Here is a 26535-nt window from a genome sequence, read left to right as displayed (position 1 = left end):
TAGTTGATTTGCTGTTGATTTTAAATGTTTGAAATAATGAGGTCATGAAGAAGTGGGTCTCATTATTATGACCAGTTTAATAACTAAATTAGTTATTAACTGTTAATCAAGCTAATGAAACCAAATGATGTTTTCTTTTTTATCTAAGTAAGTCACATTTACAAGCCCTGTAAAAAAAAAAAAAAGCATATAAATGGAAAAGAATCTTGATAATTGAAGAAATAGCTCATTAAAATAAAAGAAAAAAATGAATAGGAACAAAGCTACAGTTTATCAGAAACATGCATAAATAAAAGAGAAGGACCAAGTCACAGAGTTTAGATGTACATATATGTGGTGAAAAGTTGATGGGAAGTCAATATCTGTGTCAAACTTGAAATAAATATAATAACAATCCTATATAATAAAAGCCTAATATGCTAAGTGTCTGGTCATCTGGTCGGCCGTTCAACCAAAGCATAATATGCTAATGATATGCTAAGGCCGCTCAACTGCTCATTATGACGTGCACTGACCACCAGGGGGCAGACAGTTGACCGGTCGACCAGTTGCTGTGACGTGCACTGACCACCAGGGGACAGATGCTCCGACCAGTAGGTTAGCTTGCTGCTGGGGTCCGGCCGATCAGGACTGAGCGAGATGGGCCGGACACACCCTGGAGCCCTCCTGTGGTCCCTCCCCCGATGGCCAACCTCCCATGTCCTTCCCCAGCCCCAGTCGTGCACCGGTGGGGTCCCTCGGCCTGGTCTGCACCCTCTCACAATCCGGGACACCACAGGGGATATCAGAGAGCCAGTTTCAGCCTGATCCCGTAGGCCAGGCCGAGGGACCCACTGGTGCACGAGGCCTCTAGTAATATATAACAATGTAAACAACAAGTTCAGGCATGACTAGTAAACAGCCACTCAAATATGATAGGGGATAGTAAAAGCATTCATTATTATCAATGGGGGAAGAAAGTGGAATCTGCAAGGGAAATGTAAGTGTATTTTCTCGTTTATCCTAGAAAAGTAAAACACAAATCTGCTTTTTAGAAAAAATTTCAGTGGTTGGAATAAAACCACTTAAAGATAAAAGGACTTAAATAATAATAAGTTAGTTTACGGGAGTAGAAAATTTGACTCTGGGATAAGTTTCTAGATGAACGCCGTAAGGGTAAAAATCATATATATTTCATTCACTATTAAATACTCAACCCATGGAACAGTGCCTGGCACCTAGTTATCATTCAAACAGTGAAGAAATGAATGAATGAACCTGTTTTATAGTTGAAAGTCTAGAAGACTTTAGGTGTTTACTAAAGAAGGAAAGCTTAAAATAAATTCAAGTTTTTTAATATTTATGATTCTGTGGTGTAAGTTTGAATCTTATATCTAATGACTGGTGGGTGTGTTCAATGTTATGTCTAAAAACTCACTTTACTGGGTTCCATTATTCAATTCATCTAGGAGGAAGAAGAGAAAAAGTAGTGGAGAGATGATGTAGAATTTTTTGTAATTGAAAGGACATTAATGGATTTAGAAAATGTTAATTATTGCAGAAAATTATTGCAATAGCAACAGCAGGAGGATGGAGTCTGAAAGAGCCAGTCAATTTTTAAATGTTTCTTTATTAATAATTCTCTTGTACCAGGGGGTGGTACCATGTTGATTAGCTGATTGTCTGCAGATAACTGCAGGAGAGACGGATTCAGGTCACAGCTAAAGTTGATTTTATTTTTCCCACAACCATGTTTTAAATGTCAACCATAAATATTCTTTATTACTAGCTTTTCTCCTGCATTATGTATGTACATACACACTCACCACAACCTTCTCATATCCAACTAACACAACTGCCTGATGCTTTCTGGGCACTTAGAAATATTTGTAGTTTGAGTTGAAAAATTAAGTAAAAACAAGCATTTCACAGAATCAGAATCCAGGTTGTGAGAACCACTTATTGATGAATGTAGACATGGGGTGCTTTTGGCCCATCTCACTTGATTATCTGATATTGTCAGGACAATTAAAACATACAACTACTGTAGCCTTATCCTGGGAATTCGGAGTAAAGTCAGGTGAAGACATCCCGGGAAGGGTGAAGTTCCTCTGATATGGAAAACTGATCCTATGCAGCTCCGGGTAAGAGAATGGCTTTCTCCACTTAATGTTTTCATAGCAGCCCAGGTTTCATTACCTTTGAATCGATCTTGGCCAAAGTTCTTAATATTTAGCATGTCAGCCTGGAACTCACGAGCCTTGCTCTTGGGAACTCCTATGAAACATGGTGGCTGGGTTCCCACTAAGTATCTGTCTGCCTAAATACACTGTGACTATTACGTATAAAACACTTTGTAGGTAATAGTCACAGTATACTAAAATAAGCAAGGAATGATTAGCAAAACCAAGTTGCTTTTCCACATATTATTGTTTTGTATTTAAACAAATTAACAGGAAGAGGAGATTTTGCCCAACATATGCTATGTTATAATAGTTCTATTATTTTTACCATGTATACTATTACATTCAAATTAGTGCCTTCTTTATAATTAAAACACTTGACCAACAACTAGGGAAGAAAAAACAATTCTGCCTTTCAATCTATAGGATAAGAATTGAAAATAAAGTAATATTTTGCTAATTTAATTTCCTATTTTTTGTCTTTAACATAACAAAATCAAGATTACAATGCATTCCAATAAAGAAACACTCTTTAGATAATATTTAGTATTTACTTAAGAATTTGCTACGTAAATATTTTTTATCAAAATATTGAAAACAAAATTTAAGTCAAATATCTTCCTGGTTATTTCTGCTGTAGCTCGCAGACAGAATTGGTCCCATTTCACCCTCTTCTGCCTTGGTAGTACCTTCTGCTTCTAATACTAAGCTTTTTTACTTTCCTGGTTCTTCAATGGAAATATTTTCCCTACATTTTGCAGCTATTGATCTTCTAAAAAATATTCAACTCCAATTTCTTGACATTTCAATTTTATTGTATCTTAAGAGCATGATATTTTCAATTCCTACTCAGCCATATTTCTATATTGTACTAAGTAGCAGCTGATGGAAATTGCAGTGACAGCTGAGTCTGCATACAGGATTAAAAAAATACTGAATTTGTTAAAGCCTCGTCAGTCTAATCTAAAGAGCTTTAATTTTTGTGGTCTGCAAGTATTAAATTCTATATTAATTTTATCTAAGAGCCAGCATAAATGAGGACACAATAATTGAGTGGTTAATTCTTAAAAGAAGTGTAATTAGTTGCTTTTATTGTATTACTAGAGGCCCCATGCACGAAAATTTGTGCAAGAGTAGGCCTTCCTTCCCCCGGCTGTCTGCACCAGCTTCCCTCCAGCACCCGGGACCCAGGCTTCCCTCCTCCGGCCACCCGCAGGCACCTGGGATCCGGCTGGCTTCCCTCGGGCCCCAGCTTTGTCAGGAAGGACGTCTGGAAGATGTCCGGTCTAATTAGCATATTACCCTTTTATTATTATAGATTGCTTCCCATAAATATATTGTTTATATGTTGCTCCCATAGAAGTGACTGTTTCCATGGATTCTAAACAGCCAGAAGAAGTTAGGAGAAGTGTTTCAGTTATAATATGTCACCCCTTGTACAAGGATAAAAAGGGAGGTTAAAAACCCTCCCATGCAGATTCAAAAGCAAATACTGGTGCATGCTTTTCACCCTGGGCAGCATCTCTTGGGCATCTGAGAAGCTCTTTTAGTCAGTTCTCCTTAGGTTTTTTTTTTTTAAATTGAACAAATGGTTTTTTAAATAGAAAAACATGTTTCAGTACATATTTTGCATCTTATTTACTTAGAAATTGGTTTTAAACTTATTATAATAACTATTAGGAATATGGTAAAATCTGTCACTGTGTTCATTCTCTCCTGGGTAAAATATGAATTTATTTAGGAAACTGAAATTAAGCAAAAAGAAAATAATATTTTAACTTTTTAAAGGAATGCTTAGAATGAAAATACAAATGTTCTAACAATTTTTTAAAATTTCATTTAAGCCATAAATCCACAAATGCATTCTTTGGAGAAGTAGTTTTCAGAAGATAGATATACCTACATTTATATGGAATTTTACATATGTAGCTTAATATTTAACTTAGTTTAATATTTAATCAAGATCTTTTTTCTATTATAGAAAATTAGAAAATCAGATAATTTTTAAATGTTCGTTTAATATTCTCAGCAACCTTACAGCTTACTATTTTTTTTCCAAAGAGTTTACATTTTAAAACTATGCTTAAAATGAGTGATATTAGATAGCTATTTCATTCTGGCACCATAATATAAATAGAACTTTATTTTTGCAAGATTTATTTAACAACCACATTATTAATAGAAACATTTTATTACATTAGCACTGATATATTCAACAACAGTCTTCATGGCAATGATGTTTGTTTAGAAATAGGCTATAATTTTGAAATTTACAACATTGAATTAGTACAACTGTACATGTTTCTATTACTATACACCCTATAATACATAAAAATTAAAAAGGATTTTGAACCTTTTAAAACATCTCCATTTCATTTGAGAAGAGATTGTTCCATTCTGAAAAAACTCATTTTTAAGCACATAACACTCCTTATGTGTTTGCCTATACTGCGACCATACCTAATCACTTCTACTCAGAGCGGGTTCTTTGCTAAAGAGGTCTTCACAATTTGATATATAACAAAAAAAGAGTGCAGAAATGTAACTACAGAAATAATTTGACAGATTGAACATTTCAAAACATTGCCGTTTCACTATCCTCCAGAATAGAAGTAAATTATTCAAGGAGTGCTCAAAAATTAAAATCGGGTGGCCCCTTCAAATGTACAATATGATTAGAGCTTTTGAATTTCACAGATTAAATGTTTCTAAGAGCTTAATGTTTTCACCATTTATTGTGACCCAGAGCCATCTGGCTTTTGTAATTCATGTCCTGCCTCTTAGGGGCAGCAGAGGGCGCTCTAGCATTGTTGACTCTAGGTACCTCCTGGTGCATTGCGCTAGCATCTTTTTAAAATTTTTTTTCATCTTTATTGTTGAAAGTATTACAGATGTCCCCCTTTTTCCCACCATTGACCCTTCCATCCCGCTCCCACCCTCTCCCCAGGACGAAAACCTACGATTTCCCTGGAGGGTTGTCCTTGAGCATCTGAAAGGGTCAAGCTGTTCCTATATTATTCTGAGAAGCTTTAATTTCAGGCCACTAAATGAAAATGGTGATTGTCAAAGGGCCTCCACGGCACACTGAGCTGAAATTCTCCAATTACGAAGTCTTGATTGATGTATTGGAAAAATGCTGAGCATAGGATTTCATATCAGGGAAATTGGCAATGGACATTAAAGCAGATGATTATTTTTAAGAGAATTAGGAAATAGTCTTTTTAAAAAAAAACTAGAAATATCACAAATCAATAACCACTTCAGACTCAATCGCAGCAAGCAGATTACTAAACTGTGTGTTCCCTTATCTAAGTGGTATTTTACCTTCTCTTTCATAGCATGCATTTTATTTCTACTTAGAAAGTAATTTCTTAAACTGATGAAGCTTTCAGGAGGACGAGTTTAGACTGCCCTGCACAGGAAGGACTGGGGTGAGAGAGATTGGGTGTGTTTCCGTTATGTAATGTGAATTGTAGCGCTGCGCAGGCAGGAATATTCTGCAATGTTGGACCTTGTTCCTGCATGAACCACCTGGGGGGATGGGAACACAGGCAATCAGTACCGCCGCATAAATACTGGGAGGAAACCCAGGCTTTCGTGTTAACATGTAATGTTTTAAACCCATTTCAGTATGACCGCTCTTAATGGGCACACGAAGAAGAATATTCCCCCAACCCTTCCCTTTTATTATTCAAGTAGTCCCCCCTTTCCCCATATGTTTTACCTACTCCCAAATTGTGTCACATAAAATATAAACCTAAGTCATCAATATCTATGAAAGACCAGACTCGTGGAGTTCTAAAATCAGAAGACAAATAAAATCTACCCTGAAGGGGGCGGGGGGCAAATATATATCTGGCTGGGGATATTGTGCTTGGTCATTTATTTTATGAATCATTTCATGTATCTCCATCATTCAGGTATAAAAGAATGAATCGGATGAAATGTATGACCCATTTATAGCCCATTTCTATGTCTGGATCAAGATCTGTGTTGCTGCCTCTATTGCCTAAATTGTTTTATCTGTTCCTAATTTTAACATCATTTACGTTTTTGAATTTATAAACTAACGCGAGTAAACGCGTAGCAATTTATTTTGAGAGCCCAGGCTGGATACAAATTGGTCGCTTGGTTCTTGCTCCATCTCTGTCTCCCTCTCCCCTTCGATTCATTATTTAGTGAGACTATTTATTTCTAGAAACGCTATCAATATTTAGGTGAAGGCAGTGAAATATGCTGAGATACTTAAATATGTATTGAATACACTGATACTGACCCACACGTCCCTAGACTCCTAAAGCGAATCTTCATTGACTGGGATTTGGAAATCCGCCCTGCCGTATTCCACCTGCCGGAAATATGAGGATGTTGCTGTGGCCGGTTTTTCCGCAGTGCGGGGTTCCAGGCCTCCTGGCCCTGCAGTGCCTCCCGCCAGCCTGGAAGCCTGAGCAGGCTCTGCGCTTTGGACCTGCCAGGGGAGGCTGCCCCGGGGTGAACTTGGCCCCAGGCTTCAGGCTAGGTGGTGGGCTCCTTTTGGGGGTCACCTAGTCAGTTCCCATCCCGTCCTGTCCTGGTACTTCTTAAAGGCCACACTTGAGTCCCTTTGGTGAAAACACCTGCATTTTGCATAGCTGAGGACCGTATGCTTTAAGGTACATGACTTAAGAAGAAAAATAAAATAAAAAGAGAGACTTAATTCTCCTCATTCTCCTTACAAGTCCAGCTCATTGCTTAGATTCAGGTGTCAGCCTAAATCGATAGAAGTTGTTTCCCAGGGCACATACACGACCTGTATATGCATATGACTACCTGAAGTGTGGCAACAGCTACAGTGAACTGTTTCGGTAAATATTAGGTTTTGCTGTGTACGACGCTTCGCTGCTTTTAATTTTTCTTTCGCAAATTGCCTAATGTCCTGTTATACTTCGGGGCAGGGCAGGAGGGTCCTATTGCATTTGGGTGAAATCGCAGGGGAGAAGGCCCTGGTCAGCACCGCGGACAGCGGCAGGCGCGAGGGCGCGGCCACCTCCGTGGATCCTCCTCAGCTCCTCTCCTTTGTTCGCGGCCCCTGCAGGCCAAGGCAGAACAAAGGCATCTACCAAGGCTGGCTTTCTCAGCCTGGGTTTGTCTCTGGCTCTAAGGCCCTGGTGCAAACCTTAACAGAGTCCACCTCATTGACTTTCACATCATTTACAAAGTCCTCCTAAAGTTTCTTGTCCTACTCCTAGGACTAATTTGGCCATTGGGACTACGACGAAACAAGGGAATTATCTGGGCTTGTAAAAGCTAGGCTAGGCCGACTGGAGACTGGGAAGAGAAAGAGAAAGTGCTGGTGGTGGTGGTGGGGGGCGGGATGGGTGGGGGTGGTTCTGAGCGTCCCCAAGGAGCTGAGCCCGTTGAGGTTTCTTGCGCAAGGTGGTGAGGACGCCATTTAAGGTTATTTTCCTCTCTCCCGTCGGTTCTGTGACCGCAGCTTGGCCCAGATTGCACACAATCACACTACCACCTCTTGGAAGAATCACTGCTTTCTACACGCTTCCACGCTCTAGAATATTTGCACAAACTGGAACTCCTGCTCTCCTGACAGCTGTCACTGGCGTGCTCCTAAACCCCCTCAGGGATTTGCGTGTTTCGAGCTCTGACTGGGAACTAGGGCCCCTTTGGCTGGCGGAACACTGGGTGGTTCTGAATCAGTTTCAGGGTCTCTATCCTCAAAGGATGGGTTCCTTCTACCACCTTTCAAATCCCAGGGCTGTTGCCTTTTCCCCTTTCATATCCAGAGTCGCTCGGGTGTCCTTCAAGTGCAGCCGTAGGCTCCGCTCTTGGCATTCACCGCGTGCCTTAATTGTATGACATTAAATCAAGGTCCGCTGTGAACACGGAGGGCAGAGTCTGGTCCTGATCCGGAAGTGACTGACCCCCTGCGAACTCCACACATCTCCTCCTGCCCTTCCCCCTCCCGGGAGCGCCGAGTCCCCGGGACTCCGCCAGGGTCTGCGCTCAGAAGCCCCGCTCCTGTCTCCGCTCGCTCGCTCGCCTCCTGCCACAGCGGCCAGGGCCGCTGCTAATGAGATGCCTGCGCCTGCCTCTGCGTCTGTCTACACGCCATTGACCGCGCACCCACAAACCTCCATGCGCCCATAAATCCAGTCTTCAGAGAAGGCGTGGATCGCAGTTAATTACCCCTTGGGCGGGCACAGATCTAATGTCGCAATCGTGTTATTTCACGGAGAGCAGTTAACCGGGTGGGTGGGTTTGCTCGCAGCTCTTCTAAGTCACTTGCACATAAGGAATGGCAGGTTCTAAGGACAGAAGCCTTGCCAACCCTTTCCTGCTGCGGGGACGAGACCCAGCACCCGCAGGAGAAGAGAATCATACGTGTGCGCATGCAAGGGGGATGCGCAGATACGCCTCGGCTCTGGGTCCTCTGAGAATGTCACCGCGGGTTGGGTCGGGAGCTGTGGGGCAGCTAGGAGAGTCCAAGGACAGGCTGGGTCATCTTTCTTTATAATTCGGAAAAATTAACTCAGCCGCACCTGCCTAGTCCCCAGAGAGCTGGGCGGCCCATCTGGTCTGGCTGCGGCTTTGCTGCGGAGGGAAAAGGCCGTTCCTCCTAAGGCTTCCTGCCCCACTGCCCGGGAGCGCGGACGCAAGGCTGGGCCTGGCTCGGGGTCCCAGCAGCGCAGTGGACACGCACCCCTCAGACTGCGGCCGGCCGGAGTCCAGAGGCTGGAGGAACCTGGGCCGGGCGGAGGGCGGAGGGAGGGCGAGCTGGAGAGAGGAAGGGGTGAGGGGGGTTGACCTCTATGGGCGGGCGGAGCCCTCGGCGCAGCGGGCGGGCGGGAGGCGGCGGCTTCTGCGGCTCTTTTTGTGGCATCGGCTCCGGCGCGGTCAGCCCTGGAGGGAAAGGCCAGCTGCGGGTCCAGGGTCGGAGGAGCGGCGATCAGAGGCCACGGGCGGCGTCGAGCTCGGCTGCGGCAAGAGAGAGCGCCCAGAGCCGGTCCCGCTCGGAGAGCCCAGAACACGCCCCTGAAAAACAGAATCACACGGAAGAATTAGACAGGGAGGCGGGAGGGGAGTGGGAGGCTGGGGAGAAGGGGCAGGAGGCGGGAGGGAGCAGGCGAGAGAGAGAGAGAGAGAGAGAGAGAGAGAGAGAGAGAGAGAAGGTGATGGGAGGAAGGGACCCCAGCTGGCGGGCCGAGAGCTCGTACCCAAGCTTTACCGGGCGCCTAGGAGCCCGCGGTGGCGAGTGGAGTCGGGAAGCGCAGCCCCGGGGGGCGGCCCGGCGGCGGTGCGCGCCGGTCCCGGCTGTGGAAGCCCCCAGGTGGGGGCCAGACGCTGCGGCATCACCATGGCCAGAGAAACACATTTCTCGAGCAGGAACCTTCAAAACGCGTCTATGGTTGGTCCTCCGGTGCAGCCCAGCCATTTCCGTACCTTGTGCCCCTTTTCCCCTGTCTCGCCCCTTCGCGCAGACCACACTCCGGATCTGCACGCCCCACCCCGGCTGGGCTTAGGACCCTACAAAACTGCAAGACCAGCGAGTCTGAGCAAGAAAATCGAAACGATCGATAAGAGAAAGAATTACATATAGACATAGCCTACCTACTAGCCCTGCTCAAACCTGCAGAGGACCAAAGCGCGTTCAATCGCTGCTCGGCGCGTTCGCGGAGGAAAGAGGAGGTGGAGAGGCTGCCGTGGTATAAGGTGCTTTGGGTGGGAGGTGGGGGTGGGGAGGGGGTGGGTCGGAGCGGTCCGGTCTTTCCCCCTCGCTTGCTGATCCAGAATTAGGGATTAATGGCTCGCTCCAGCCAAACAAATAAGGCATCTGCCTTCAGCACAAGAGGATTACACGGGCTGCTGACGTCACCAGTCAGACAGATGTTGGCTCCCAAAGTCCTGAGCAGCTCGCTGTGTCCTTGAAACCAAAGAGCCGCAGAAGGCGCTCAGCCCCCAAGAGCTGCGCCTGGGCACAGCAAAGGGCGAGCACCCTGCCCTTGCCTCCCCCCACCCCCAGGCGCCAACACGGAGGCCGGAGGACAGCCCCCTAAGACGTATCGCCCCTAGTCTCATCAGCCCTTCCCTCACAGCCCTTCCCTCGGTGCTCTGCTCGCTCAAGGCAAGGCAAAGACCCTTCTCAGTGGCCTCTCCCTAAAATGGAGACAAGGGCAGACCCCTTCAGAACATCTCCTCTAGATCCCTAATTCTAAGCTCTTGGGCCCCTGTTCGCTCACACACGGTTGGTCAAGGAATAGCAAAATAAGCATCTTAGGCCGGACAGAGCCCACGCTGCAGGTGAAGAGCAAGCAGCAGAACAGGGCTATCTGCATATCTGCTCGCTGCACAGCCATCCTGTCCTCAGGCCAGGGTCTAGGTTTCTGTTTGATCTTATCACGAATGACATTACAGATGAATGTGCCCCTCTAAACAATGGCCCTCTCCCAAACTTCAAACTCCGTGCCCAAACCAGAGCCTCAAGCCACCAGCCTGAGCCATGGGGACCTCACCATGGTCCTGACCATTGTATTTTCTTTGCAAGCACTTTGAAGATGTGTGTGTGTGTCTGTCTCCAAAACATGTCTAGCAACTAATGTTAAGAATCCGTACATACAAATGACTGCAGTTTTATTTTATAGCCAAATACAATGAATAAAGATAAATGAATTTCTTTATAAACCATATGCCCTCTTTAATTTAATGTTGTTTTGAAATTCAATTTTACATATAAGCTTTTCCAATGTCTCAAACTGGTGTATTATATTTTCTTTATATGATTCCCCAGGCCTTTACAAGTCACACTGAAGTCAGGTTATAAAATAAACCAAAGGTAACATGAAGTTGGAAATTTAAATGAGCAACATTGAATGTGTTATGTAACCCACAAATGAAATGGTTTTCAATGAAATGAAATTCTATAAAACAATAAAGGCAACTCAAACAATTTTTGAAACAAAATAAATTAATCTTTCATACAGAGCCACACTGAACCAATCCTCTGCCCCAATCCAGTAAATATATATATATATATGTATGTATATATATGTGTATATATATATGAAATATCTGTGACTTTCTTAGGAAAAAGTGTTTGTCCACAACATTGCACAGTTAATTATAGACTGCAATGCCTAAATACGAGGAGTAGCTGGATTATATCTCTACTCATATTATCCCTGTCTATCAAAATGGCATTTAATTTTTCCAATTCTATGCATTTAGAAATTCAGTCGCTGATAAAAATCAATTTAATTTGCTCTAGTGTCATTCAGCTAATGCCAGCCTAAAATGGTAAAATTTCTCTACCGGCGTTCTGCTTCAAGGCCTTCTGAAAAACAGCCCACATCTTAAATGGATGGATTTAAATTTGTTCTTTACCAGTAACAAAAGGTAGACCTCATCTTACTTTAAGTGGATAAAGAACATATACTGTTTGAGACAGAGAATACATAAGTCATTGTTTTTTAAAACCTGGTTTGAATAAGTTTGAAATGCCACACTTTATAGGAGTCTAATTCCTTCTAAAAATCAGAGGGATTGTTTTTTTTTTCCGCCTAATGTGTTTTGAATGTAAACTTTCATTCTGCTCCCACAAAATTTTACGAGAGTCCCTTTTTCTCAGTGATTTAATATTAGTTCGCTGTCCATGGTCTTGATCCACATGAAGGGAGATGCTAGTGGTGCATTTTTGAAAAATATAAATCATAATGTTTTTTTTGCACCAATTTGATGCCCATACATTTTAAGATAATGCCAAAGGGGAAAACATCTGTAAGCTTTAAATTTTCTCTCCCATTCTACTTCTTTGCATTTTTTTTCTCCATTTGCCACCAAAATTGAGAGGAAGCAGATTGGGAAAGTTTGCATTTCACTATTTTTGAGCTGACAAAAATCACATTCCATTTAGAGGTCCAAAGAATTGTAGTAAATATAAAATAGTATTTTCAACACACACACACACACACACACACACACACACACACACACACACATAGTTTTTAAAAAGTCACATAGACATCTTTGTATAGGCATTATTGTCCATTTTTACATAGAGTTTAATGAGTGCAGAAATTTTTACAAAAATGGTAGATTAAGGGAAAAAAGCCAAACAACAGCCTTCTTACCTCTCTGTACATAGAAAGACACATATAGGTAGATAGGTATCACACATATTCTCTCTCTCTCTCTCTCTCTCTCTCTCTCTCTCTCTCTCTCTCACACACACACACACACACACACACACACATACAAGAGCATTAAACTGAATCTTTTAAAAGCTTATTTTTTTCTAATGAAGTAAAGGAGGCATATGCTATAGTACTTAAGGCTACTTAATAATTCCTTCTGTCAAAAAACAAACAAGATTTCACCTTCACCTTCAGTTTAAGAAAACAAAAGACTGACCTGGCAGAGTAACATTTTCTGGGGGTAAGAGAATAAAGAAAGACTTCCCTCCTTCCTCCAGATTATCAGGAAAACTGTTATTTACATAGATGTACATAAACACACACAAACAGACACGTATCGTCCGAATCCTTGAGAACCGCGCCTGATCTTTTGAAGGGCACAGACCTGCACACATTGGCCATATTTTTGTTTTGATACAAGTATCCCATCGGTAAGAAAACAGGCTCACCACGCCGGGCCACGGGACCAAACTTCAGTGATTAACTCTTTTCCGGGCATGAGAAAGCTATTTGCCACGAGGTGCTTAGAACTTGGGAAAACCCTGGTACCGGAAGAAAATGGCCTAAACACAATAGAACTCGCCATTTTCTCCTTGGGACGCACAAAGCGCTTGGCGCTGCCCGGCACACAAAGAAAGCGTGGGCCCGCGGAATTCTTGCACATTTTAAAAGAGGCCCCAAAAATACCTCCCAGAAGCACAACTGCTCTCGCCTGGGCGCTCCGAGAGACCCTTCTCCACCCTCGCTCAAACCTTGCCTCCAGAAGATTCTTTATTTGAGATGGGGTGATGCTAGCGACAGAGCTATCCGCGCTGAGACTAAGCCCCGCAAATCAAGGCGGCCAGCCCGCGGCGGCTCCGCACTCCATTCCAGGCCAGGGATACTCACATTCTCTCTCTCTCCCCCTGGGGTACCTCCTTCCAATTCATCCTGACTCTGCACGTCCGGGGGTCCGGGAGCATACGATCCTCTGTGACTCGATTTCCATCCAGTGCCTGGGACCAACCTTGCAGCCCGGAGCCCAGTGGGAGGCTCTCAAGAGCGCTGGCAATGCGGGAACTCCGGGACTCCGTGCCTCCCGCCCCCTGCTCCAAGTCGCCGCAGCCCAGGCAGCCCTGTCCCGTTCTGCAAGCTCACAACGGAGGACACTCTTCACCCTCACGTGCAGAAAGTGCCAGCTTCGAGGAAGCCCCTGGGAATAACAACATCCCCAACTCAACCGGCGCCCCGACTCACAAAGCAAACACTCCCAATCAGCCAGCGAGGCAGAGCCCGGCGAAGGCAGGAAAAGATAGTACTTACAGCCCGTGCGCGTGTGGGTAATCCGCGTCTCAGCCCGTGAGGTCAGGTTGTTTGTTTGAAAAGTATGTACGCATCTCTGTATATTTGATTCTGCACATCTTCCAGCGTTGAGAAAGAACGAAAGCAAGAATCTTGTTGCCTAGCGGGGGGTGGGGGAGGGGGATGGAGATTTTCATTGTCTACGCTCTGCACACGCAGCCCAAGGAAAGACGCTCATTGCCTTGTGGGGCTCCTTCTACTTTCTGCTTGAAATTCAGAAGCTTTCAACGCAGTCAAGCGGGGGTTTGGTCTCCCTCCCTGCCTCCCTCCCTCTGCGTTTTCTTCTCTCTCTCTCTCTCTCCCTCTCTCTCTCTCTCTCTCTCCCCCTCTCTCTCTCCCTCTCTCCTCTTTTCCCTCCTCTCCCCTCTCCTCTCTCCCCTCCCTCTCTTCTCCAGCCTGAAGTCAGCCTCTCTCTCTCTTGCTTCTTCGTCTTCTTCTTTTTTTTTTTTTTTCAAAAGAGGGCAGGTCGCTTCCTGCATCCCAATGAGTTAAATCAGTCACTTACTTCTCATGCATCAGCAGCCTCTTTAACAACCCGAGGGCTGCAGGCACAAAAGAGCATTTAGCTGCCTCCAATTTGTGTAGAAGGCCTGTCCTTAATTTGTTTTTGGAGTATAATTAAATCATGTATTTCACGTAATATAAAAATACCAAGTTCCCAACTTTAGCAAATGAACTGCTAATGGTAACCTTTGAAAATATGTAACCCCTTCTGGTCGGTAGAAAGGGCCTAGGGTGGTCCAGATATGCACAGGCCAGAGGTTTGGGCCCAAATCTACCTGCCCCTCCCCATCTCACACGTCAAGGTCACAGTCATATGATTCCCCCCCCCCATTGATTTAAAATAGAGCCTTTTATTATTATTATTATTATTTAAATCGACCCTTCGCCTTGGAAAGGAATTAAGTCTTTTTGTGGTTTGAGAAGATCCGTAGGATTAAATAAATAAATAAATGCGTCCTTAATCCGAAACTCACACGTAAGCAGACCCAGTGGTGATCAGATGTTGGGATGGGTGGGGGAAGGTCGACATACCCTGTGAGCGTGTGTGGTTTTCATCTCCCCCCTCCTCGCCTGGCGAATTCTGAGGTCTCTCGGCTTTCCTCGAGGTTCTTCCGGCGGCTGAGTGGGCCTACGCGAGACAGGGCGCCTTTTTATTTCTATTTTTTGGTAACCGCTCCCAGAGCGTCTGAGGGGTCCGGCGCTCAGGACACCGCCCAGTGGCCAGGGGGGTCATGTGTACAGCCTCCCCCGACCCCTCCTCTAAAGGGGCTGGGGCACAAAGAGCAACTCTGCCTTCCCGCAGTTTCTCTTTGAGAAAAAAGAACGCCAGGCCCGGCCATTGTTCTTCCTCAAAGAAGGGGCCAAGGGTGACCACAGAGACCTCCTCTTCCCCACACTCGCCACCCACCTCCTTCCTCACCCCACCCACGGCCGCTGCTGGGGAGAGATTGGGGGATATGTTCTTACTCTTGGGACTCTTGTCGGGAAGACCGTGGGATCCCGTATCTTGGTTATCTTCTTTGTATCTCCTTCAGCACAATTCTCTTCAGTCGTGAGTCCCCAGCCCCCATTTTCTGGTTCTAACTGCCTGTTGAGAAACATTGTATTTGGATTCGGGGGTTGGGATCGCAGATAACTGCGTTTAGTTCCATCGAAAGGGAATGAAACAATGCACCTCGCCACAGTACCTCCTCTGAATATCCGTTCTTATGCCCTAAGTCACCCTGGGCCTGGGGTTTTGGGTGAGGCTGTGTTTCACCTTGAACATTTATCAAACCGGACTCTGCCGCCTTTGCTGCCGCAGGAGGAAGCGTAGGCCGCCGGCCCCCAGCTGACATCTGCTTGAAGTCCACAATACCTCCGGCAGGGTATTTGCAAAAAGTGAAAACTGACAATGAAAGGGATTTGTTTTGAAAATAGAAAGTGTATGTACCTACGTCGTATATTCACACCTATCTATTATTCCCCAAATGCTGAGTTGGGGGGCACACGTTACCTAAGACGTAGCAACATCTCTGTGGCTGAGCCCAGACCAAAGGCCTGGATGCTCCGTGTTTTATTAGCGGCGAGAGACAACGCTGTCTTTGGAGGCAGCAGAAGGAATGCGCATCATTCCGCGGCCCTGCTGCCCTTTATCTTTCACCGGGTGATGCTCATTCTATCCGTTTCCAGTTTATTGACCTGGGATGTGGAACTGTTAAAGATCGGAACGCCTTGCCAAAGCCTGAGGGAGGCAAGGTCACGCGGTGCGCACCGCATCCCGCCGCCTGGAAGGTGCGGCTCCGAGCTCTGGTTCGCCAGAAGGGTCTGCCCTGTGGGGTGACGACTTCTGACGACCCCGGGGGGGGGGCCCTTAATCCAGAAATCCTTCCACCCCCACCCGTGGCTATGGCAATGCGAACTTTGCCTCCTCTTCCCGGATCCTGGAATTTCAGCCTTGTCGGTGGAGAGGCCTTAGGAGGAAACTCGGGCGGCCTTTGCGTTTCCTCCATACCCGCCGCTCCCTCACCCGCTGTTTATTCCAAGTAGAGGTTGCGAAGGAAAACACTAGAGGTCAGAGACGAATGCTGGAACGTTCGCCCGGGCCTTTCACCCCACCCCCTCCCCCTGGCAGATGGCGAGGCCGGGACACCTGCGCAGCGGCCGGCAGCCGCCGACTCCGCGCAGCTCTCCGGACGCGGCCCACAGTGTCGTATCAAATAAGGTCACCTAACATCCAGGTTCCCGATCGCCCAGGGAAACTTTCTCTGGGACCTTCTGGTCCATTCGGAGAACAGAGCTTCCCCTCCTCGGCCGGGGAACCCGATCGGGAGACTCCTTTGCAGCCCCGGGGTTTTTTTTGGGTTTTGCCAACGCGGAAACTTCCTCCTGCCCAGCGCACCTCGTCTCCAGGGCTCAGAGCTTATGAAAATGTAACCCAACTCATTGCCAGAGTTGTTGCTAATTAGTGGATAATAAACTTCTGTAGCCAGGGCACAAAAGTCTTTTAAAAGTGCAAAGGTGTTCTTTGTTATGGCATCAGAAAAGAGATTAGCATATCAATTGGACTGGGGGGACCGGACAATGAGCCCTCCTCCCCCTTAGCCGCCCAGAGTTCGCCGCCCGGCGCTGCCACCTCCTCCTCTTCTGCCCTTCCTCCTCCTCCTTCTCCTCCTCTTCCTCTCAAGGCTCCAAAGCTGTCAAGTAGCCGTGGGGGAGCTCGGGGCGGCGGGCGGCCTAGCGGGCGGGCGCAGTGCGAGCTTCCCGCCGCGCACCTGGCCGCACGGCCTGCGCCGCGCCCTCGCCCTCGCCCCGCGCCGTGGCGCGCGCAGGGGGAATGGGGAGGCGCGTGGCGGGCCGCGCGGGGGTGCGGAGCCCAAGCCGGTCCGGGCAGCCGCGAGGGTGCGGACCGCGCCTGTCCCCGAGCCAGGCCCCGAGCGCGGCCTTGAATGGCCCCACGCTGCGCCCCCTCCCGCAGGCCCGCGCCCTCCGCGCGAATCCCAGGTGGCCGATCCGCTCCTGGGCCACGGGGAGCCGCGGGCGCCCCCGCTCCTGCGGCCTTTCTCCCGGACCCGCTGACCTCCCGGCCCTCGATTGCACGCGCCGGGCCGGTAGCCCCCGTTTGGGGCCACCCGAGGCCTTCAGTCTCGAGGCGGCTACGTCTTGAGGGCTGCGGGTCCATCGGCTGGTCCCGGGGCGAGGTGCCCGCCGACTGCGCCGCCCCGGGGGCCGCCGAGGCGAGGCGACCGGAGGAGCCCAGGCCTGACCCCGCCTGGCCCCGCAACCCTCCCTCCTCCCCGCCCAAGCCGGGCCCGAGGGAGCCGGCTCCCTGGGTCGACAGAAAATTCGGGAAAAGCGCCCCCGGCCAGGTGCAGGGAAGCCGAGCAGGAGCCAGCGCCTCGGAGCGTAGATGCGGCCCAGGCCCGCGGGGGCCTGACCCCCGCTCCCTCCGTGACCCCGCCCGGCTGTTTGGCCCTGGGCTGCGCGGGGCATGGCCGCGGGGCCTGGGGCCGGGGGAGACGCAGAGACCCGCGTGGGAAGAGAGGCGAGATGGGGAACGAGCAGCGAAGGCGCGCTTCGCTCGCGGGCGGCCGGGCGGGACCCGCCACTCGCTGGCCGGCTGCTCGCCTCTGCGCCCGCGGTCCCCGGAGCACGGGCCACCCCGGCCGGGGAGCGCTTTCTTTTCTGTTTCTTCTCCCCTCCCCCTTCCCCTTTCTCCCTAGAGGCAGCTTCTGTCCTCTGACTGCATTTGAAAAAAGAAAAAAAAGAAAGAAAGAAATCTCCGGGGCCCTCCTTTTCCACCAGGCTGGCCTCCTCCTAACACTGGTGTTCGGCGAACAAGCGCCAAACTTACACAAGTTTCTCCCCCAAACGAACCGCTATAACTGCCGGGAGGAATGTCGGGGGAAGGGGGGGGGGGGCGGAAAGTGGAGGCCGGTGGCTCCCTAAATGCAAAACACCAGAGAGGAATGTGAAAAGAGCTTTACTTTCCCTGCGAAATCTCCATTGTTGCTTGGCAAACAATAGGAGCCCGGGCGACGGTGGGGCTGTGAGAATGAATAGGCGATCGGCGGGATGTGTGCGGGTCAGTGCTTGGGGTCCCGGGCCCAAAGCCCCTTTCTCAGCTTGCCACAATAAACCAGAGCAAGGTTTAGTCTTTCCTGGGTCACCGGCCATCCTCTATTATTCAACACTTCACAACAAAAAACACTTATTAATCAGCGCTGACCAGAGGCCCCTTTTGAAACAAGAGGAGAGGGAGAGAGAGAGGGAGAGAGAGAGAGAAGGGTGAAAGAAGATTGAGGAGCCCTGGACAAATCTTTCTAAAGCCAGAGCAACCATAGGATACTTTCCTCCAGTGGCCAAAGTTTATTTGACACAACAAAGTTTCTAATCAGGCCACGGAGACCTGGATTTCTCCTCGGTTGCCTCACTCTCCGTGGTGGCTTCCTCCGAAGATTTTTTTTGGAGACTTTGTTGCGAGGAAGGATGGCGTTAGGTCAGATTGCTCAGGCCTGATCTTAAAGATCTAATTGCTATTGGAAGAGAAGCCTGTTTCCCAGCTGGGCCTCCACTCTGGAGATGGCACAAGGAAGACTGTCCAGCTCTGCTCTGGGCACCCTGCTGATGGATGAGGTGTCAGGCCAGTAGTCATGTGAGGACTGGTTTCCAAATGGTATGGGCCGTAGTGATACTTATTGGTGATGCTGAATGCAATCTATAGATTTTCTACTTCATGATGTTTCATTCTGGGTGTAGTAAACGACTGAACTTGCTTTGCTAGAATCAAGAGGGACTGATTATTCCTATGTTTAGACAGGGATTTAGAGTAAAGAATGTGATGAATAGTTTTAGAGAAGAAAATGATTCAGAATGCTCCATCCCACTGCAACGTGGGTTCTTGGCTGAACTTTGATCATTTTTTTTTTTTTGCAGTTTATTTGATGTTTGTAACCTAATTGTATTTCTTTCATTTATCTGGTTACATGATAATTATGAATACAAGCGCAGACATATATGGATACTCATATACATCAAAGTGAAGTGTTATATACATCAGCTTTATGGATGAATTTCATCCATTTGGGACTCAGCTAGATACTTTTGATGGCAAAATTTTGTCACTTTTTGATTTGGGGTTGGAAGCCAATATTTCCTGGTTAGTCTGTCTGTTTTACATTACTCAAGTTGTAATTTAGCCAAGTGAGCAAAGCTCCTTTGTAAGGGCTGATGTGTACAAGTGAACAGAGGGAGCAGATATTGAATCATGGTTGTCAAGAGACATAAAACAATTATTTTCCTAAAGAAATAGAAGTGAATGTCAAAGCAGTATTCTTTTTAAGTTTAAAATTTTGTTTGTGTGCACTTTTGGATTCCCGTGTAACATAACTAAGCATTTCACTTGCTATGACTCAAAGAGTCCTTTAAATTCAGAAAATGTATGGACTGTGAGTTTAGCAAATTAAGCTGTAGAACTAGATGGCTTGGTAATGAAGGCAAGGAGGCAGAATTACTTGGTAGTAAACGACACCAGTATGTACCAGAGTTTATGTACTAAAGGCAAAAATGGGTTGCATGGTTTGGTCTCAGGATCTATTTTACTTAGATGTCTAGTATTTGAGATTGGCTTTTTATGTAGAAAATATTGTGTTACTCAGATTTTGCAGAGCTCAACGGTTCTTGCAATGGAGTAATCAACTGTTATCTGCATTATTTAAAGCCTGGGATTAAAGGCCTTGGAGTCGAATGCTGACAAGCTCTCACATGTAGGCAGGGGAAAGTTAAGTATTCTTTTCTTTCTGCATATACTTTGAAAATAATTTGGTTAAGTGTGGTGAATTATTTTTAAAATTTATGCATAGGAAACAATGAATAATTCTTTTATAAGTTGTCTCCCAAACGAGCAAAATAAGGTCATTCAGAAAAAGAGTAGGAATATGTTTAAGACAAAACAGCGTGTCACCTAAAATGCATTGTTTTTTCAGGATTATTCTTTAAAACACATATTTGCTAGAGAAACCACCACTGTTTCAGAGCAGTGTTAAAGATGTGGATATGCAGACTATATTCATTCAACAAATTCATTTGTACGACATGACAATTTTATTTCACGCTTTTCCTTTTAGTATTTTTGCTGACTTTCTAATTTGCTTAAAGGAAACAACATTCCATTTGTATGTGTATTTTTACTTGTAAACTGAAGGTATGTACTAAATGGGACTAATTATTCACAGATTTATCTCCTGAATGAGTTCTACTGAATAAGCAAATAGTTGAAAAAAAAAGCTTTAATCATAATATATAATACTTTGAATATCTATCTATCTATATATAATATGTCACATAGCACCACATAGCACATCATTTTAACACTTATTTATAGACTCAAAATCCTATTCTTTCTTTCTGTGTGTTTTTTTTTCCAAGAAATTAGATAAGTAACATTGTAATGACATTCCCTTAAACATACCAGTGAATTTGTATGGAAATTGGAATAGCTTTCACATTTGGCAAAGGGGAAAAGAAGAATACATAAACATTATATTCAGCAAATGTTTAAAATAGAGAAATGTTATTTGTTGATATTATTTACCATGGAAGCAATACTTATTAAATTTGGTATATCTTTATGAAATCATTGTTATTCCGAAGTACATTTATTTGGTACTGTATATACATTGTTGCATTTTTTTTTTTAAAAAAAGAAAATACATCTGTAACAAAAACCTGAACATTACATAATAGATTTAGCACATCATAAAAACTACTTTATAGGTAAGTAATCTATATTATGGAAAAACACTTTTTTGCCTTAAAAAAATCCATTTGGAGGTTGAAAAAACATGACATATTTAAATAAATCTCAACTACAGAAGGAAAGAAATATCTTGATAGAACTTGTGCATCTTGATTCAAATGAAGGTTAGATAGCAAAGCCTATGTGGCTATAAAATGAAAAGTATACACAATCTGTTAAGTTTATTTTGAAACATATTTTCATTTTTGCATTTGTTTTCCTTCCTGACAGATGCATATAATTCAGAAATTTTTCCATCTTGACAGAATTTGTCAAATTCAGTTCCAATTTATATCAACATGATCTGACAAAGTATAGTATCAATAGGTTATCATGAAGTATAAATGTAAACTCTACCAAATGTTGCCTTAATACATGCTGCTTTTTCTTTTATCTAAAAATAAATCAATGTGGTTTTTCATGATAGAGAGAAGGTGAAAAGGAACTGATTGAAATTTGACTTGCCCCCTATGATTCGCCCTGTTGCCAAAGAATCTGGTTCCTAAGACTTCTGTGGAGAGACTCAACCTGGTACTTACTTATTTATAAACTTCCACCTCACTAGAGATTCAAAGTTATAGTTAGGAAACTAGAGTCTCACACGATATGTGTTTATTTGATGCTTTGAATTAAATACTTCATGAGTACACCAAAGGTAATTTTTAATGGAAAAGTTTCATTAGGGTTACATGCATCCCATCTAAACATCCCTGATGTATTTCTGTATAGACCATGATATGGCATCTCATTTTTTGAAAACAAAGGAAAGTCAAGCTTCTGAACGAAACTTTATCCCCCAAATTATTTCCACAGTTCTTCTTAGTTTAACATTTCCATCAACTAATTGCATTTTGATACATATGCTGACAAGTCCATTTTGGCTTAGGCAACATTTTTCCACCCAGAAATCTATCCACTTTTATAACCATTTGTGACAAAGCAGAGTATTCTAGAGAATTTCACAAAAGGCTTTGAAGGTGTGTGTGTGTGAACTATTTAAATTTCATTGCTTTGTAGCAGTTTAATTTTAAGTTTAAAAGGAATTACTCAGCACTCCCTATATGGTAATTTTTAAATGAGAGCTAAGTTTTAGAAATGCCTACGAAATAAAATTATAAGATAGATATTTACCTTAGCAATCAGAGGCTGAGTCAATAAGGTTGACGCAAGTATTTCTTTAATAGAAGGAGGAAATCTGAAGGCACTATGGAAAACTAGCTGTGTTGAGGTTATGGCAAAGGACTTAAGTACTTTTGTTTGCTTTTTGTGTGTGTGTGTGCTGTTAGGGGTTAGGATGTAGCTCCATGTCCTTGAACTCCTCTAGTTCCCCTCACATGATTTATTGCTTTTGTGGGACTACTAATGGGGGTAGTGGGGTTGGAGAGGAGGAGGGGTGGGCAGTAGACTCTACTGAACCAGTCTCCCTGTACCGGAAGACGATCCATTTTTCAAGCTTTTCTTTTTCTGTGATTCTCCTGCCTCTCCACTCAAAATGCCTAAGAGACCCCATGAAAATTAAGCGCTGATAAAAATCATTTGTTCTGTACCCGATGACAAAGGCATCAAGAGGCCCAAGAAGGACTCAGGTCTCACGTCAAGACAGGCCCTTTGGAGTTCCTGCTGATCTGCTGCAATGTTATGTTTTATGTATGTGCATGATGTTTTATTTCCCAGTAGTTACACATACATTGCTGATGCATGGATACCATATTTAAAATTAAAACCTGAGAACACTTACTTGAACATATTTTGTAAGGAAAAAACACTAGAGGGGAAAAGGCACTAGCCAAAGTGAAGGAAAATACGTAATGACACTGCATTGCAATTAGCTTTCATCAAACTTCAGTTTTCTGAAGACCACGGTGAAGTTTCTGAATGTCCCACGAGTTTTTGTAGATACTCTCTTGATGAAAGGTACCATTGATAAAACCAGCCAGCTGAAATCTGACTCTACCTCAGCTGCTTGTTATCCCAAGTGGGCCAGGGGACTAGAAACAAGCAGCTTTGGTTGTACTTACACGTCACCCCAGAGCTTAGCCAGGGCAAGGCATTCTGGGGCAACCTGGGAGGAACTGAGACTGGGCCTCTGGGGCGAGGCCAGAAAGGCTGCTGAGCCTGGCCTGACAGGTTCCTCGGGCTTTTTGTGAAGGACCATGCTCTCAGGAGCAGAGCCACAGTTGCTTCAAAGTGCTAGGATAATACCAGCTTCACGCTTTGGTGCAGACCTGGGTTTGCTAACAGTAATACCGATGGTCCCTACAGCTTTAAAGAAAATGAGCGTTGTGATTCAGCTTTCCTGTCCTCTCCCTTCACCTCTTCTTCCTTCTCTCCTCCTCCTCCTCTTCCTCCTTCTCTTCTCTCCCTCTCTGACTATAGTGGTGTGGAATAAGCCCCGTGGATAGATACATACCCTGCTAGTGGTTTATTTGTTCTGTTAGGTATACTTTAAAATTGGCCAGGTAAGGGCTGAAATGAAGTGTCTTTACTCATTTTTTTTTCTATTTCTTTCTTCTGAATGCTGCACTCTTCGAAGAAGCTAAATGTCTTAGACGACTGTACTTGCACAAAGCCTCACCCTGGAGTGGAGAGGTCTGGCCGAAGGCCTGGGAAAGACCAAACTGCAGGTGTGGTTTACTTCCAGGGTGGACTGAAGGTGTCCTGAAGTTTGCTAATCAGAGGCATATCTTTGGGACTTCCAAACACAATTGCTAACCTTTAGGTACCCTCTTCATTTTAGAAGTTCTTCTGGATTTGGAAAGAAAAGGGATGAGCTGCTATTCCTGGATAGTGCTATTTTGATCATGTTCCCATCCCCTTCTGCAGTGTGTGTATGTGTGTGGGTATATGTAAGCATGCAGAGGGTGAGAGAGAACAAGATAGAGAGATAGGGAGAGGAGACATGCTGGTAGGAGTAGTTGTTGAGATATGGGAATGTCCTTAGTTTAAAGTTGGAATGCATACCATCCTATATAATAAAGGCCTAATATGCAAATTGTTCCCTCTACCGGGAGTTTGACCACTCCCTATGACATGCACTGACTACCAGGGGGTGGCACAGAACATGGCGGGCGTTGCTGACGCAGTGCTTGCAGCAGGCGGCAGTAGAGGCACTGCCGGCCCAACAAGAGTGGGATTGCAGCAGGGATGGTGGAGCAGGTGAGTGGGTGGTGCCAGGCCAAGGCAAATGCAAGCTGGGCCCAATACCCCCGCAGATGGCGACCAGTGGCAGCAGCAGGGGTTGGGGCTGCCACCCGGCTCCCAGGTGCTGAGGGAGCCAGGTGGGGCCGATGACTCAGGCGGAGGGAGGTGTGTGGGGGTCTGGGGACCCAGGTGCTGCCCAGGGCCCAGAGGTCAGCTGGGACCTGCCCTTCCATGCAGATGCTGGTGCTTTGATCACCAGCCAGGTCTAGGGACCGCATCTTTGCAAGAATTTCATGCACCGGGCCTCTAGTACTTACATAAACATGGTTATCAAGACATTTTCGGAACATCAAAACAAGAAAAATAAGCTAGGAGAAATAATTGTGCAACTTTACACTGTATCTTGTTTGGTAATGTACATCAATAGATGGATCAAGAGATTACGGAGACTCAAAATATGAATTGCCCGGGAGATAGAATTGTTGGGTTGTAAGAGAGGTTGTCTGTGGATCCTCCAACCTTTAACTAATATGGTGGGAAGATGGGAAGGAAAGAGACATGACACTGGTTGGGTTTCCTATACGCCATGTGTTCTAGCAGGCTCCCTCACAGCACATTATTTCATATATTCTCACCAGAACCCTTGAAGGCAAGGATTAATTTTTCTTCATTTTAGAGATTAGTAAACTGAAGCTCTGGAGGGTTATATAATATGACCAGGGGTCACACAGCTAACACATTTTGGAATCCTGATTAGAATTCCAATGAGCTTGTCTCCAGAATCTATTTTCTTTTTCTCAAATCAGAAATATCTCACATAATTGATTTCCCTCCTAATCATTTATGACAAATCTAAGTGTTTAATCACCAGGTGTTTTCCCAGACTCATCTTTCTCTCTACTTTCCTCCCTGTGGTTATTTCATACTCGGTCAGAGGGGCAGGCCCTCACGCTGTCCCGCATACTCCTACCCCAAAGCTCTATTCTTTGGCTCAAACTGTTCAGTTCATCCACAATGCCTTGGACAGACCAGAATATTGACTTGGGTTGCGATTTAGAGGTGTGTGAACTGATAGGTTTGGGGCCAAACCTATTTACATACATATGAAAACATGGCTTGGTATTTTATGTTACATTAAACTGTGAAAGAGAGAAATTGGGTAAAGGCACTAACAATGATGCTTTTCAGAAATTTAATTTTTTAATTTTTTTTACTTTATTAAGGTATTACATATGTGTCCTTATCCCCCCATTGCTCCCCCATCCCCCACTCATGCCCTCACCCCCCTGGTGTCTAAGTCCATTGATTAGGCTTATATGCATGCATACAAGTCCTTTGGTTGATCTCTCCTTACCGCCACCCTCCCCTACCTTCCCTCTGAAGTTTGAGCATCTGATCAATGCTTCTCTGTCTCTACATCTGTTTTTGTTCATCAGTTTATGTTCATTTTATTCCACAAATGAGTGAGATCATGTGATATTTATCTTTCTCTGACTGACATATTTCGCTTAGCGTAATGCTCTCCAGGTCCATCCATGCTGTTGCAAATGGTAGGGGTTCCTTCCTTGTTACAGCAGCATAGTATTCCATTGTATAGATGTACCACAGTCTTCTAATCCACTCATCTGCTGATAGGCACTCAGGCTGTTTCCAAATCTTAGCTATTGTAAATTGTGCTGCTATGAACATAGGGGTGCATATATTCTTTCTGATTGGTGTTTCTAGTTTCTTGGGATATATTCCTAGAAGTGGGATCACTGGGTCAAATGGGAGTTCCATTCAGAAATTTAATTTGAGGATGTGATGATTCCTTTTCCTCACCCCCCACCCAGTTTTTAAATATTTATTTTTAAAAAGCTTTCCCCCTCTATCCTGTTTCACATACTAATGCACAATCTAGTTAATTAAATCATGTGTGTGAAACTGAGGGCTTGAGCTAGTACTTTATTCAGGATAGGCATCATTTAGCAGCAGAATTAGCTCTTTCAAGCCCTCAGTTCACTATGTTGCACTTATTAAATGTTTGGTATTTAGTGATTAATTCCCAAAGAAAGGGAAAATAAGAGTATGCTAGTAATATACCTCTATTGCATGGAGTTTTCTCTGAGTATACTGTTAGTATATTGAACGTAATTCTCTGCTCCAGTTTTTTTTTTTTTTAAAAGTACTTTTATTCATTTCAGAGAGGAAGAGAGAGGGAAAAAGAGATAGAAACATCAATGATGAGAGAGAATCATTAATTGGCTGCCTCCTGCACACCCATACTGGGGGGGGGGGGGGAGGGTCGAGCCCACAACCCAGGCATGTGCCCTGATCTGGAATCAAACTGTGACCTCTTGGTTCATAGGTCGATGCTCAACCACTGAGCCATGCCAGCCACCGGGCTGCTTCAGCTTTCTTATCATGAGAGTAATAATCTTGATTCTAA

At 45.1% G+C, this 26535-nt stretch overlaps 2 long non-coding RNA genes across 3 annotated transcripts in view; one reads left to right on the top strand and one right to left on the bottom strand.

Moving 5' to 3' along the window:
- Positions 1-4274: 4274 nt before the first annotated feature.
- Positions 4275-14080, bottom strand: LOC308533367. 2 transcript variants are annotated; one of them, XR_013997077.1, is made up of 3 exons: positions 13649-14080; positions 8699-9191; positions 4275-5693 (listed from the first exon to the last, which is right to left on the bottom strand). It is a non-coding gene; the product is annotated as an uncharacterized lncRNA (long non-coding RNA). The 2 variants fall into 2 exon arrangements; XR_013997078.1 differs by having other exon boundaries at positions 5041-5693; positions 8291-9191.
- Positions 14081-18544: 4464 nt separating this feature from the next.
- LOC308533395 overlaps positions 18545-26535 on the top strand; it is a 496213-nt gene continuing 488222 nt past the window's right edge. Inside the window, exon 1 of the long non-coding RNA XR_013997085.1 lies at positions 18545-18845. This is a non-coding gene — a long non-coding RNA (uncharacterized lncRNA). The remainder of the gene's footprint in view (positions 18846-26535) is intronic.

The sequence above is a fragment of the Myotis nattereri genome (assembly GCF_964212035.1).
Source record: "Myotis nattereri genome assembly, chromosome: 17".
Lineage (NCBI taxonomy): Eukaryota > Metazoa > Chordata > Mammalia > Chiroptera > Vespertilionidae > Myotis > Myotis nattereri.
Note: the sequence above shows the minus strand (reverse complement) of the source record. Positions and strands in the feature narration are given on the sequence as shown.